Raw genomic sequence first — 12,569 nt, forward strand, 5'->3', positions numbered from 1 at the left:
TTTTGAGTTTGCAGGTTAACAGGTATCATTCCAAGCCTAATTTCAAATTAAGTTCGTAAGAGGAATGCGGACAAATGGTCTTTCTGTTGGTTTCAGCGGCGCATGGTGCATTTCAGGCATCAACGGATACTGCTGTGATCTGGCTGCGATCTGGATTGGTTCGAGCTCAAGACGCCAGTGTTGACTGTGATATCATTGGTGTGAGTTCAGAGAATCGGAGAAGGAGGAAAAGGGATTGGCTGCGGCCAGATCTGTGACAGCAGAGATCAGGTTTTGAGAAGCAGTAAAAACAGCGAGAGGGGAACAAGAACAGAACAAGAAAGCTTGAAAGAAAAGTGTGCTGTTGTGCGAAGTTCTTGAGCTCTCGGGTGAACTGCGATCTCTGTTTCTGCTACTGATCCTCGCGTGGTTGTAAGCATTTCCATTCTCCTTTGCCACCGAGTTTCTGTAAGTCTCGTGCTTTAACTTAAATCTTTCTTGAAACGTTGTGGGGAGGTTACTCCACCGAGAAGGAGGATTTGTAGCCGGAAGTTATCCGGGGTGCGATCTACCGAAGATCAAGGAGTCGTCCACCTTACGGACACGCCGAGGAGTAGGGGCAAGTTATCCCCGAACCTCGTAAATCCTAGTGTTAGTGTGCTTGTGTTTTTCCTTTCGTTAGTTGTCTAATTCCGCTGTGCTAACAATTATCTGTGTAAAAGTTTTGGTTTAAGTTTTCCAAGGGGCTATTCCCCCCCCCCCCCCCCTCTAGCCATCTAAGATCCCAACAAGTGGTATCAGAGCCTGGTGCTCTTCATTTCGGCTTAACAACCCAAAGAGCTAAACAATGGCCATGAAGGAGGGATTCAGCACCAACCGTCCACCTTATTTCGAGGGAGCAAATTTCCAATACTGGAAAAGCCGCATGGAGTATTACCTCAAGACCGATATCTCCATGTGGTTTTCCGTCAAGGAGGGTTTTACACCACCAAAAGATGAAGAAGGTAAGGAACTTGATTCGTCTAGATGGTCTACCGAACAACTACGCAAAGCACAAGCCGATGCCAAGGCTATGGTCACCTTGCAATGTGGAATCGCCAAGGACCAACTCGTCAAGGTAGGTCCATTCTCGAGTGCAAGAGACCTATGGAACAAACTCATCGAGCTCCAAGAGGGAACTCGTGATTCTCGGATTGCCAAGAGGGACCTATTCTTGAATCAACTCCAAAATCTAACTATGAAGGACAATGAAACGGTAAGTGAGCTTCATGGGAGATTCAAGGAGATCATCAACGGTCTACACTCTGTGGACGAACGAGTGGAGAATCGCGATTTAGTAAGGTATGCTCTAAAAGCTTTTCCTAGGAATGCCTTGTGGTCATCTATGGTAGATGCCTACAAGGTATCCAAGGATCTTTCCATTGTTAAATTAGATGAATTTTTCTGTGAGATGGAACTTCATGAGCTTGCTAACAAAGGTCAAAAAGAGAAGGGTATTGCTTTGTTTGCAGGACCAAAGAGCAAGGATGGAAGAAGGAAGAAGGAAAAGAAGAAAGAAAAGGAGATTTCCTCATCCACCTCTTCCTCAGAATCCGATGATGAAAGTGGATCATCATCAAGTGAGATGGCGAATTTCGTAAGAAGAGTCATGAGAAGGAGCAGGAGATACAAAGGAAAAGGTAAACCTAGTGAACAAAATATTGACAAAACTAATGTTACATGTTATGAGTGCAGCAAAAAGGGACACTATCGAAGTGAGTGTCCAAAACTTAAGAAGAAGGAGGAAAGAGCCAAGAAGAAGAAGGCTCTCAAGGCCACTTGGGATGAGTCCTCATCAAGCTCATCGGAGGAAGAAGAGAAGATGGAAAAGAGCACACGACAATTAGCACTCATGGCAAGGGAGGTTTCCGACTCCGAAAGTGAGGGAGATTCGAGCGACGCTTCAACCGCGGTTTCATCATCGTCGGATGATGAAGAGGTAACCTCTTCTCATATAGAAAAGTGTTATAAGACTATCACTCATTTATCTACATTGCTTAAAAAGTCAAAAACAGAAAATAAATTGTTAAAAGAAGAAGTAAAAACCTTAAGGACCCTTAGGGAAGATGAGGTCGATGACCTACATCTAGAAGTCCTTGAGGATGAGAACAAGGCTTTAAAGGGTGAGGTTGAGAAACTCAAGAAAATGCTTGAGAAGTTCTCAACTAGCTCTAAGACTCTAGACATGATTCTAAATGCCCAAAGGGCAGTCTACAACAAGGCCGGGCTAGGGTACCAACCCAAGGAGTCGAGTTTCATTTCTCTAATGTCTAGAACTCAAGATAGTAGATTACATGTTTCTAGGGCTCATGGAACTAGGAAAGGTATGACCAAGGCATGGGTTCCTAGGTCTTTCGTTGTAGAAGCATTAGGTCCCAAGATTTGGGTACCTAAAACCTCTATCTTCCGTGTCTTGTAGGCATTGGTCGAGGGGGAGCATCTATCAACTTGGTTTGTTGATAGTGGATGCTCCAAGCACATGACCGGGGACAAATCACTGTTTACAACCATTCAAAACAAAAGTAGAGGTAATGTGTCTTTTGGTAATAATGGTAGCCTTAAGGTTGTAGGAGTTGGAGACATTCATATATCCGAATGTCTCCATATCAAGAATGTCCTTCTAGTCAAGGGGATGACTTTTAATCTCCTAAGTGTCAGTCAATTGTGTGATACGGGTTACACAATTGAATTTCATTCAAGTCAATGTTTGGTTAAACACATTGACACACTTGACACGGTACTAGTAGGCACAAGGGTTGATAATATTTATCAAGTATCGTTTAAAAGTGCTACTAATGCTTTGATTAAGTGTTTCATGTCAAAAGAAGAAGAGTCTTGGCTTTGGCATAGAAGGTTGGCACATGTAAACATGAAGAACATTCGGAAGTTGGCCAACAAAGGACTAGTACGAGGCTTACCAAGCATCAAGTATCAAAAGAACAAACTATGTGATGCATGTCAAATGGGTAAGCAAACAAAAGCACCTCATAAAGGTAAAAGCACTGTGAGTACATCTACTGCCTTAGACTTATTACATATGGACTTGTTTGATTGTAACAATGTTATTTCATTGAATGGTAGTAGATATTGTTTAGTAATTATTGATGATTTTACTAGATACACATGGACTTTCTTTTTGAAAACTAAGGATCAAACCATAGATATTTTTATTTCTTTTTGTAGAAGAACTGAAAATGAAAAATCGACAACAATTAAAACCATTAGAAGTGATCATGGTGGTGAATTTAAAAATCATAGGTTTTTAGAATTTTGTCAAGCAAAAGGGTATAGACATGAGTTCTCAACTCCAAGGACCCCACAGCAAAATGGGGTTGTGGAGAGAAAGAACCGAGTCTTACAAGAGGCTGCACGAAGCATGCTCAATGAGTACTCACTACCGAGTTACTTGTGGGCTGAGCTTGCTATGTGCAAAATCGACTCGATACATAGGTTTTTAGGGAAGACTCCCCATGAACTTTGGTTTGGGAAACCACCTACAATTAAACATCTTAGGGTGTTTGGTTGTAAGGTGTTTATCTTGAACACAAAGGATCATCTTGGGAAGTTCACGGCTAAGGCTGATGAAGGGATACTGGTCGGGTACTCTCTCACCAGCAAAGCCTATCGAGTCTACAACAATAGGACTAAATTGATTGAAGAGTCCTCAGATGTAGCGTTTGAAGAAATCCCCAACTCAAATGATCAATCAAGGGATGTAGGAGAAATTCAATTTGAATTTAGAAATCTAAGTTTGAATGATCAAAATGAAGAACGAGTCGAAATTGACTCTGATGGTGATGAGCAAAGGCAACAAAGAACTCAATCTGATCCTTTGCCTGATATTGAGTCCTTGCCTGTGCCGAGTGAGACCATTCATGAGGCTCCACCAACACCAAGACAATCTAGGATAGCCACTAGTCATCCCCAAGACCAAATTGTGGGAGATATCCAACAAGGGGTTAGGACTAGGTCATTCTTTAGAAATGAGTCTAATGAAGTCGCATTGATTTCAGAGATTGAACCAAAAATAGTTGATGAGGCATTGCACGATCCTGATTGGATCTTAGCTATGCAAGATGAGTTAGGTCAATTTGAAAGGAGCCAAGTGTGGGACTTAGTTCCTAAACCGAAAAAGACCACCATTATTGGAACTAAATGGGTCTTTAAAAATAAGTTAAATCAAAAGGGAGAAGTTGTAAGAAACAAGGCAAGACTTGTAGCCAAGGGCTATAGTCAAGTCGAAGGTCTCGATTATGATGAGACTTATGCTCCCGTGGCACGATTAGAGTCCATTCGTTTGATGCTAGCTTTTGCTGCACATAGAGGTTTCAAACTCTATCAAGTGGATGTTAAATCTGCCTTCTTAAATGGTTTTATTAAAGAAGAAGTCTATGTTGAACAACCACCGGGGTTTGTGAGTACCGAAACTCCAAACCACGTATACAAGCTCAAGAAAGCTCTTTATGGGCTTAAACAAGCACCTCGAGCATGGTACGATAGGTTGTCAACTTACCTATTAGAAAAGGGCTTTGTAAGAGGCCAAATAGACCCAACACTATTTCTACGTAGAGATGGTGAAAACATTTTTGTAGCCCAAGTATATGTCGATGACATAATTTGTGGCTCAAATAACAAGGGCTATTTGAATGAATTCATTTCTCACATGGAAAGTGAGTTTGAGATGAGTCTCGTAGGAGAGTTGACATTCTTTCTCGGACTTGAAATCAAACAAACTCGAGATGGAATTTATGTCCATCAGACAAAATACACTCAAGAGATGCTTAGAAAATTCAATATGAGTGACTCTAAGGAAGTGTCCACTCCAATGGCGACAAACACTCGCCTTGACAATGATGAGAGTGGAAAACCAATTGATCTAACGCAATATAGAAGCATGATTGGTAGTCTTCTATATCTCACAGCTAGTCGACCAGACATACTCTTTGCTGTGGGCATGTGCGCTAGGTATCAAGTCTGTGCCAAGGAATCTCACTTGATTGCAGTTAAGAGAATTCTAAGATATCTTAAAGGCACAATTAGAGTAGGTCTTTGGTACCCTCGTACAGAGTCTTTTGACTTGGTAGGCTATACCGATTCCGATTATGCTGGGTGCAAATTGGATCGGAAAAGCACTAGTGGGGGTTGTCAATTCTTAGGTTCATCATTAGTTAGTTGGTCAAGTCGGAAGCAACATTGTGTTGCTCTCTCCACGACCGAGGCTGAATATATTGCCATGGGAGAGAGTGTATCACAGTTGTTATGGATGATACACACCCTAGAGGATTATGGACTTTCTTATAAGGGTGTACAAGTGCTATGTGACAACATTAGCACGATCAACCTAACTAAAAATCCAGTCCATCATTCAAGGACCAAGCACATTGAAGTGCGTCATCACTTCATAAGAGATCACGTAGCTAGGGGAGACATTGCACTCACATATGTTGAGTCAAAGTCAAACCTAGCTGATATTTTCACCAAACCTCTTCCGGAAAATGAATTTAGTCATTTAAGGAGGGAGTTGGGGATGTGTTTGGCTCATTAGGTCCTTAGAACTTCATCATGATCAATAAGGACAATTAAAATGACAAGAGAAATTGGGAATGATTTTGGGCAACTTGGGAACATCTCACACAAACTATAAGGTTGAACAAAATGTTTTTGTTTGCTAGAAATGGGGTGAGATGCTAGGATCAACCAAATTATTCAAAATGTATCATGCATCCCTTGAATAATTAGGTTGAAGAGACATAAATTGAGTATGGGGAAGGTCATTACATAATTCATGTGTATTTGGCTCCTAGATCGTACTCATATATTCCAACCAAGGAATCTTGGTTGGACTTTTGCCTAGAAATTATCTAATTATGGTTGATGGTTGATGTGTTGATTGATATGGTTGTTTGATTCATTTCATGACTTTGATTGTCAATACGATAGGTTGTTAAAGGAAATAATAGTAACTTGGATATATTTTGACAAACTTGAAACTGATTGGAATACCTTGGTTCACTATATAGTTTTATAAGGGTTTCTGATATTGGAATTCTAAGATTCCAAATGTCTGAGTTTTTGGATTTCAAGTCTGAAACTTTCGGGCTCTAAACAAGCTCAGACCATAAGAGTTCATTTTTTGAACACAATTGTGGGTGTTGATCCTTAGGTTCTAGGTTATGAATTTGGGAGGTTCTGAATTCTTGGTTTTTGAACTTTTCAGTATTCTCGGTCGACAACGGCTCAAAAATTTCAGTTACTGAAATTACTGAAATCAGAACTTCAGGATTATCAGACACTGATCGGTCGAGGGACCGATCAGGTCGATATCTGATCGGTCTCTACGACCGATCAGTAGAGTTCGATCGATCCGTCTGTATGTTACTAGCTACTGTTCGACCTCTGATCGGTCCGGGGACCGATCAGGAGATACTGGGTCAGTCTGTCGACCGTTCCAGAACGAATCCATAACTCTCTGTTCACTAACTGATCGGTCCAAGGACCGATCAGCTCTCTCTATGATTCGCAGGAAGGCTACCTGATCGGTCTCCACGACCGATCAGAGGGGTTCCTGATCGGTCCCCCGGACCGATCAGACCTCTTTGGGCGTTAAAATCGATACTGATCGGACAACCGTCCGATCAGATCCCACTGTGCTCTATCCCCTCGTTAAATCCTCCCGACCTCCTCTCTTCCCGATCTTCTTCCTTCTCAAAAACCCTAGCCGATCGCCTCATAACCTAGCCGATGCCCCTCTCTTCCTCTCGTCGTCTCGACCCATCGTCTCCTAAAAGCCGAAGGTCACAATGGCACCGAGGTAATCTCTCGATCTCTACTATTTGTTGTCTTTGGCAGTTCATGTTATCATGTTCTTACTGTCACTGTGATTTGTGCTCGGTGGTTTGCCCATGGCCGGTGCTCTCTCTCCTTGTTCCCATTGTCCTAATTGTTAGAAAGAAACCCACGGGTGGGGAAGGGACCTCTAAATCTAAGTCACCTGAGAAATCCAAGTCTCATGCACCCTCTCGACCCCAACCAGCTAGTTCCAGTAGATTCCCAAACCGCCAGTTTGAGCAAGCATTTCAACAAAGAACATTCAAGCTGCTTCCATGTCGATCTGTGGATCGAAAGTGGATGGATGAATTTTGTCCATCTGTATCCGAAACCCTAGCCTATTATAAGCTTGATTCAGTAGTCTACCTTGAAAGGGACATCAATCTTGACCTGATATCTGAATTCTATAACAACCTTCATCAAAACCATGATGGTGTTTATACCACTCGAGTCGCTAAAAGAAGTATCGATTTCTCCATCAGAGAATTCTTTGGGTATCTAGGTTGTCGTATGTGTTCAGGAAATCCTTTTCCTTTATATCCTGATTTACCAGAGTCACTACCTCCTCCACTTGATGTATCACCTGACGATATTTATGAGTACTTCTTCAGGCAACCTAGACCGGATGGACTAGATGAGCTAGATGTTGACTTCCCTACTTTTGCAGCCTTGAGATTATCTCCTCAAGACTACATTCTTTTTAAGATTGTCACGAACTGCCTTCTACCTATCACATCTAAACCATTATCTGAGATCCGATCATATCATTGTCTTATGCTTTATGGGTTGCGTCGACGTCTTGATTTTGAAATCATGTCGAGCATCTACTCCTCGATCATATCATATTCTAGGCCTAGCGGCTCCACTATTTATATGCCTTATGGGCATATAATTACTGATTGGCTCGAAACCCTTCAGGTTGATGTCTCTAAGGGTAGAATAGTGAAAATGGTCAGGCAGGATTGCCGACTTGGGAAACGGGCATTTTCCAAGTCTGGCATCATAGGGCAAAATGGGGATGTTCGGTGGAAGGATGGGAGAGCACTGGGTGAGTTACCACGAGGACCTCCACGACAGTGCCTGCTCCTCCCGCCGACGATGGAGAGGCCGATCGATCTGTTGGCGGATCGCCGAATGGAGAGCCGCTTTGACCAAGCACGATGAGATGATATCTGGCGAAATGGATGGCTGATAGACCAGCGCTACGATAACCTGCGCGGGCATATTGACCAGCGCTTCGATGATGTGCGCAGTCATCAGGTGGTGACACAGCAGTTGCTACTCGGATGGATGGCACGCTACCCGCCTCCGCAGTCGTACCCAGGCTATCCATCCTCCAGCGTGCCGCCTCAGGATTTCACCCCTCCTGCCGATGATGGTGATGTCCCTCAGTGTGAGGATGTTGATTGATACAGTTTGTTTGTTGACTGTCTGTATTTTGGATGTTATTTGTTAGTCTTTCTGACTGATCTGGATGTTTGCACTTCTGATGCTACTCCTGTATTTATGTTACTCAGTTTTATATTTACTTGCTCTTTATTATGCTTCTTTTCTATCGGTTATTAATATGCTGTTCACTTGCATGTCTTGTTTGTCCTTTATTTCCTTATTACTGTCTTATAATACACTTAGAGGGAATTCTAAGTGCTTTAAGAAACAGACAGTAAGGGTTAAGGGGGAGTTCTTTAAGTTATCTTACCTTATTCGCACCTTTTCGGTGTTTGACAAAGGGGGAGAGGATACCTAAGTTTAGAAAAGTATGAAAGCTTGATTTTAGGGGAGAGGATAATTGGAAGGATCTTGATTCCCGTCATTGACTTGGTGGTGTATTCGTCTTAGGGGGAGGATCCTGATTTCCCTAAATATTATGGGTATATGAGCATTTCTGATCTAAACTTAAATCGTGTTGTCAAACAACAAAAAGGGGGAGATTGTTGATACAGTCTGACCTGGATGTTGTTTTGCTGTTGACACTGATTTAAGTTTGTATCAGATATTTAACTCAGATTAATTACTGATCTAGGTTGACTAGGTTGACCTGATTGAGAAAGTCCTAACTGGGATGTTAGGCAGTTGGAAAGCCCTGGTGAGTGAAGCCAGGCAGATTGGAAATCCTGGTGAGTGAAGCCAGGTGAAAATTCTAGTGAGTGAAGCTAGGTGCAAGTCCTGGTGAGTGAAGCCAGGCAAGGGAAAATCCAGATGGATCAAGGGTGATCGGACATCTGGTGTTGAAAAGTCCAAGAAGGAAGCTTGGCATGCGAAGTCAGAGAGAGGGCTCGGTAGCTCGTTCTCAAGGACCAGATGAAGTCGGAGAGGGCTAGGGAGCTCGTTTCTCCGGGCTAGGTCAGAGAGGGCTCGACCCGGACTGAGTCAAGAAGCTGGATCGGTCGGCAGACCGATCCAGTGAAACCTTGGACACCTGATCGGTCTGCAGACCGATCAGGAATCGATCAGTGGCTACTGAGCGTTCACTGATCGGTCTGCCGACCGATCAGAAATCGATCAGTAGCCTACTGTGAGTCTACTGATCGGTCTGCCAACCGATCAAAAAACACTCAGTAGCACACTGAGTGCAATCTGAACGGTCAGGGAGACCGATCAGGAGAAGAGCTTGCAGAAGAGAGGAAGGGGTGGATCGGTCTGTGGACCGATCCACACCCAATCTGATCGGTCACTGCGACCGATCAGAATGGCCTCAGACCGATCAGGCTGTTGCCTGATCGGTCCAAGGCACTGTGATCGGTCTGGTGACCGATCCACACATTCTGATTGGTTCGCCTTATCAACGATTCCTTCACTGCTTTTGATATATCTCATTCATTTATGTGATGTAATCCTCTGTGCTGTTAGCTTTTGAGTTTGCAGGTTAACAGGTATCATTCCAAGCCTAATTTCAAATTAAGTTCGTAAGAGGAATGCGGACAAATGGTCTTTCTGTTGGTTTCAGCGGCGCATGGTGCATTTCAGGCATCAACGGATACTGCTGTGATCTGGCTGCGATCTGCTTGACTCCTGGGGATTGGTTCGAGCTCAGAAGACGCCAGTGTTGACTGTGATATCATTGGTGTGAGTTCAGAGAATCAGAGAAGGAGGAAAAGGGATTGGCTGCAGCGCTGATTTGCACAGTTGGACCAGATCTGTGACAGCAGAGATCAGGTTTTGAGAAGCAGTAAAAACAGCGAGAGGGGAACAAGAACAGAACAAGAAAGCTTGAAAGAAAAGTGTGTGCTGTGGTGCGAAGTTCTTGAGCTCTCGGGTGAACTGCGATCTCTGTTTCTGCTACTGATCCTCGCGTGGTTGTAAGCATTTCCATTCTCCTTTGCCACCGAGTTTCTGTAAGTCTCGTGCTTTAACTTAAATCTTTCTTGAGACGTTGTGGGGAGGTTACTCCACCGAGAAGGAGGATTTGTAGCCGGAAGTTATCCGGGGTGCGATCTACCGAAGATCAAGGAGTCGTCCACCTTACGGACACGCCGAGGAGTAGGGGCAAGTTATCCCCGAACCTCGTAAATCCTAGTGTTAGTGTGCTTGTGTTTTTCCTTTCGTTAGTTGTCTAATTCCGCTGTGCTAACAATTATCTGTGTAAAAGTTTTGGTTTAAGTTTTCCAAGGGGCTATTCACCCCCCCTCTAGCCATCTAAGATCCCAACACCATGGTTTTATATGCTAAGATTGATCAATCGACCCTATGATGATAGCTAGTCACTGTCAACAATCTAACCTTGCCTTAAAGATTTTAAGATATATGATCCTTTTTAGAAACTTTGTTGTGAACGTGGTGTTGTTTGTCCCAATATGCTTATGCCTATATTTATGTACATGCTCATGATTATGTCTATTTCATGCGTAGTTTATTTATATGCCTATGCTTATGTTTATGCTCGTATGCCTTTGTCGACGCCTATGCTCATGTCCATAATATGATAGTAGGTAAGTTCTAAATTATCTAAGCTGGATATCCCTTAGTACACTATATTATAGGTGCTAACTAATGCATGACATGGTTCTGAATGTGCTGAGTTTCTCAACTCACAGATTATGATTTTTTTTTTCAAGAAAGGAGGCGAATGAGGCAAGAGGCAACAACCCGTGAGCCAACTCGGGACAATGGCATTATAACTCGAAGACCTTCCAATTAGTTTCTGCATTATTATATGTTTTAAGAATTATTTATATAACTTCGTTGAATTGAGAACCCACTATATAAGTATGCGCAAGTGATGCCTGCAGTTATGTTTATATGAATTGTTATATATAAAAAAAGTAGGGGCGTTTCACCTTGGGTGAAACATCCTTTTATTGAGCATGGAAGGCGTTTTCCATAGCCTTGAAGACTCCTCTAATGTGAGGAATCTGATCCCGAATCACCTGCTCCTTATCTGCGATGAGATATAAATTTTATCTTGCGGATGGCGCCTTCTATGCACTGAAGGCGCCTTCGGCACTGTTCACTTGAGGTCTTTTATGCCTCTTTTATTATACAAAAAGTGTTAGTCCAATAACCTACAAGATAATGTTAGCACAATAATAATAAAATATAGTAATTAGATCCTGTCTCCCCTATACCATGATCTAGTTTGAGTCTCAATTTAAAATTTTGAAATAGACCTGAATTAGACTGACGCCTACCGTCTCTTCAAACGGGGATACATCCTCACTTAATCACTCTCAATCTTCTAGTGACTTATCTCTACTTACCAGGTGTAGAGTTACCTCCGGATTCACACATCCAAACTTCAGGAATCAAACATCCTAACCTATTGGAATCTCACATCCGGTCTTCTCCAATCGGGAATCACAGATCCTGACCTACCGGAATCGCGACCCTTGCCAGAATCTTACATCTGGATTTCAACCTATCGGAAATCGAACATCCTGACTAGGGTTAGTCAACCCTGCACACTTGGTAGCAAGGTTATATAGCAACACATCTAACTTTAACTTATTTGTTATTCATCAAAACTCAGATTTGACCATTGGTGCTGACTGCACCAATAGGATATACGCCTCAAGCATAATATCAATAGAAAGAAAATATATACGACTTCTAGAATTAAGTGGTAGAAGTTAAATGATGGAAAACAAAATATATTCAAGGAGAATGTAGGCGTACAAGCATTAGGTGAAATATACGATGATTCTAATACAACATGAGATAAGATGCTATTAAAGTTAAAAATAGTAGTTAAGAGTGTATTCGGTGAGTCAAAGGGATATGCACTATTAAGTAAAGAATCTTAGTGGTGGAATGAGAAAGTATGAGAAAGTAAAGGAAAATGAATAGCTTATAAGGAATTATGTATTTGTAAGAATGAGGAAAACTTAAAAAAATATATAATAGCCAAGAAAGAAGCTAAGAGAGTAGTGAATGAAATAAAGAATGAAACTTTTGAACTATTATATTAAAAATTAGATACAAAAGAAGGAGAAAGAGACATTTATAGAATAGTTAAAGTGAGAGAAAGGAAGATAAGAGATCTTATCTAAATAAAATGTATTAAAGATGAATGCAATAGGGTACTAGTAAACGGGGGAGAAATAAAAGAGCGGTGGAAGATGTATTTTTATCAACTTTTTAATGAAGATTTAGATGATCAGCTTAGAGGGTGTTTGACTAAACTTATTAAAAACAGCTTATAAGCTTGTACAACTTATAAGTTGTTTTAGGAGCTTATAAGTTGTTAGGTCTTATTTTAAAAATAACCTGTTAAAGTGTTTGGGTGA

This window comes from Zingiber officinale, chromosome 7A (assembly GCF_018446385.1).
Source record: "Zingiber officinale cultivar Zhangliang chromosome 7A, Zo_v1.1, whole genome shotgun sequence".
In the NCBI taxonomy this organism is placed as follows: domain Eukaryota; kingdom Viridiplantae; phylum Streptophyta; class Magnoliopsida; order Zingiberales; family Zingiberaceae; genus Zingiber; species Zingiber officinale.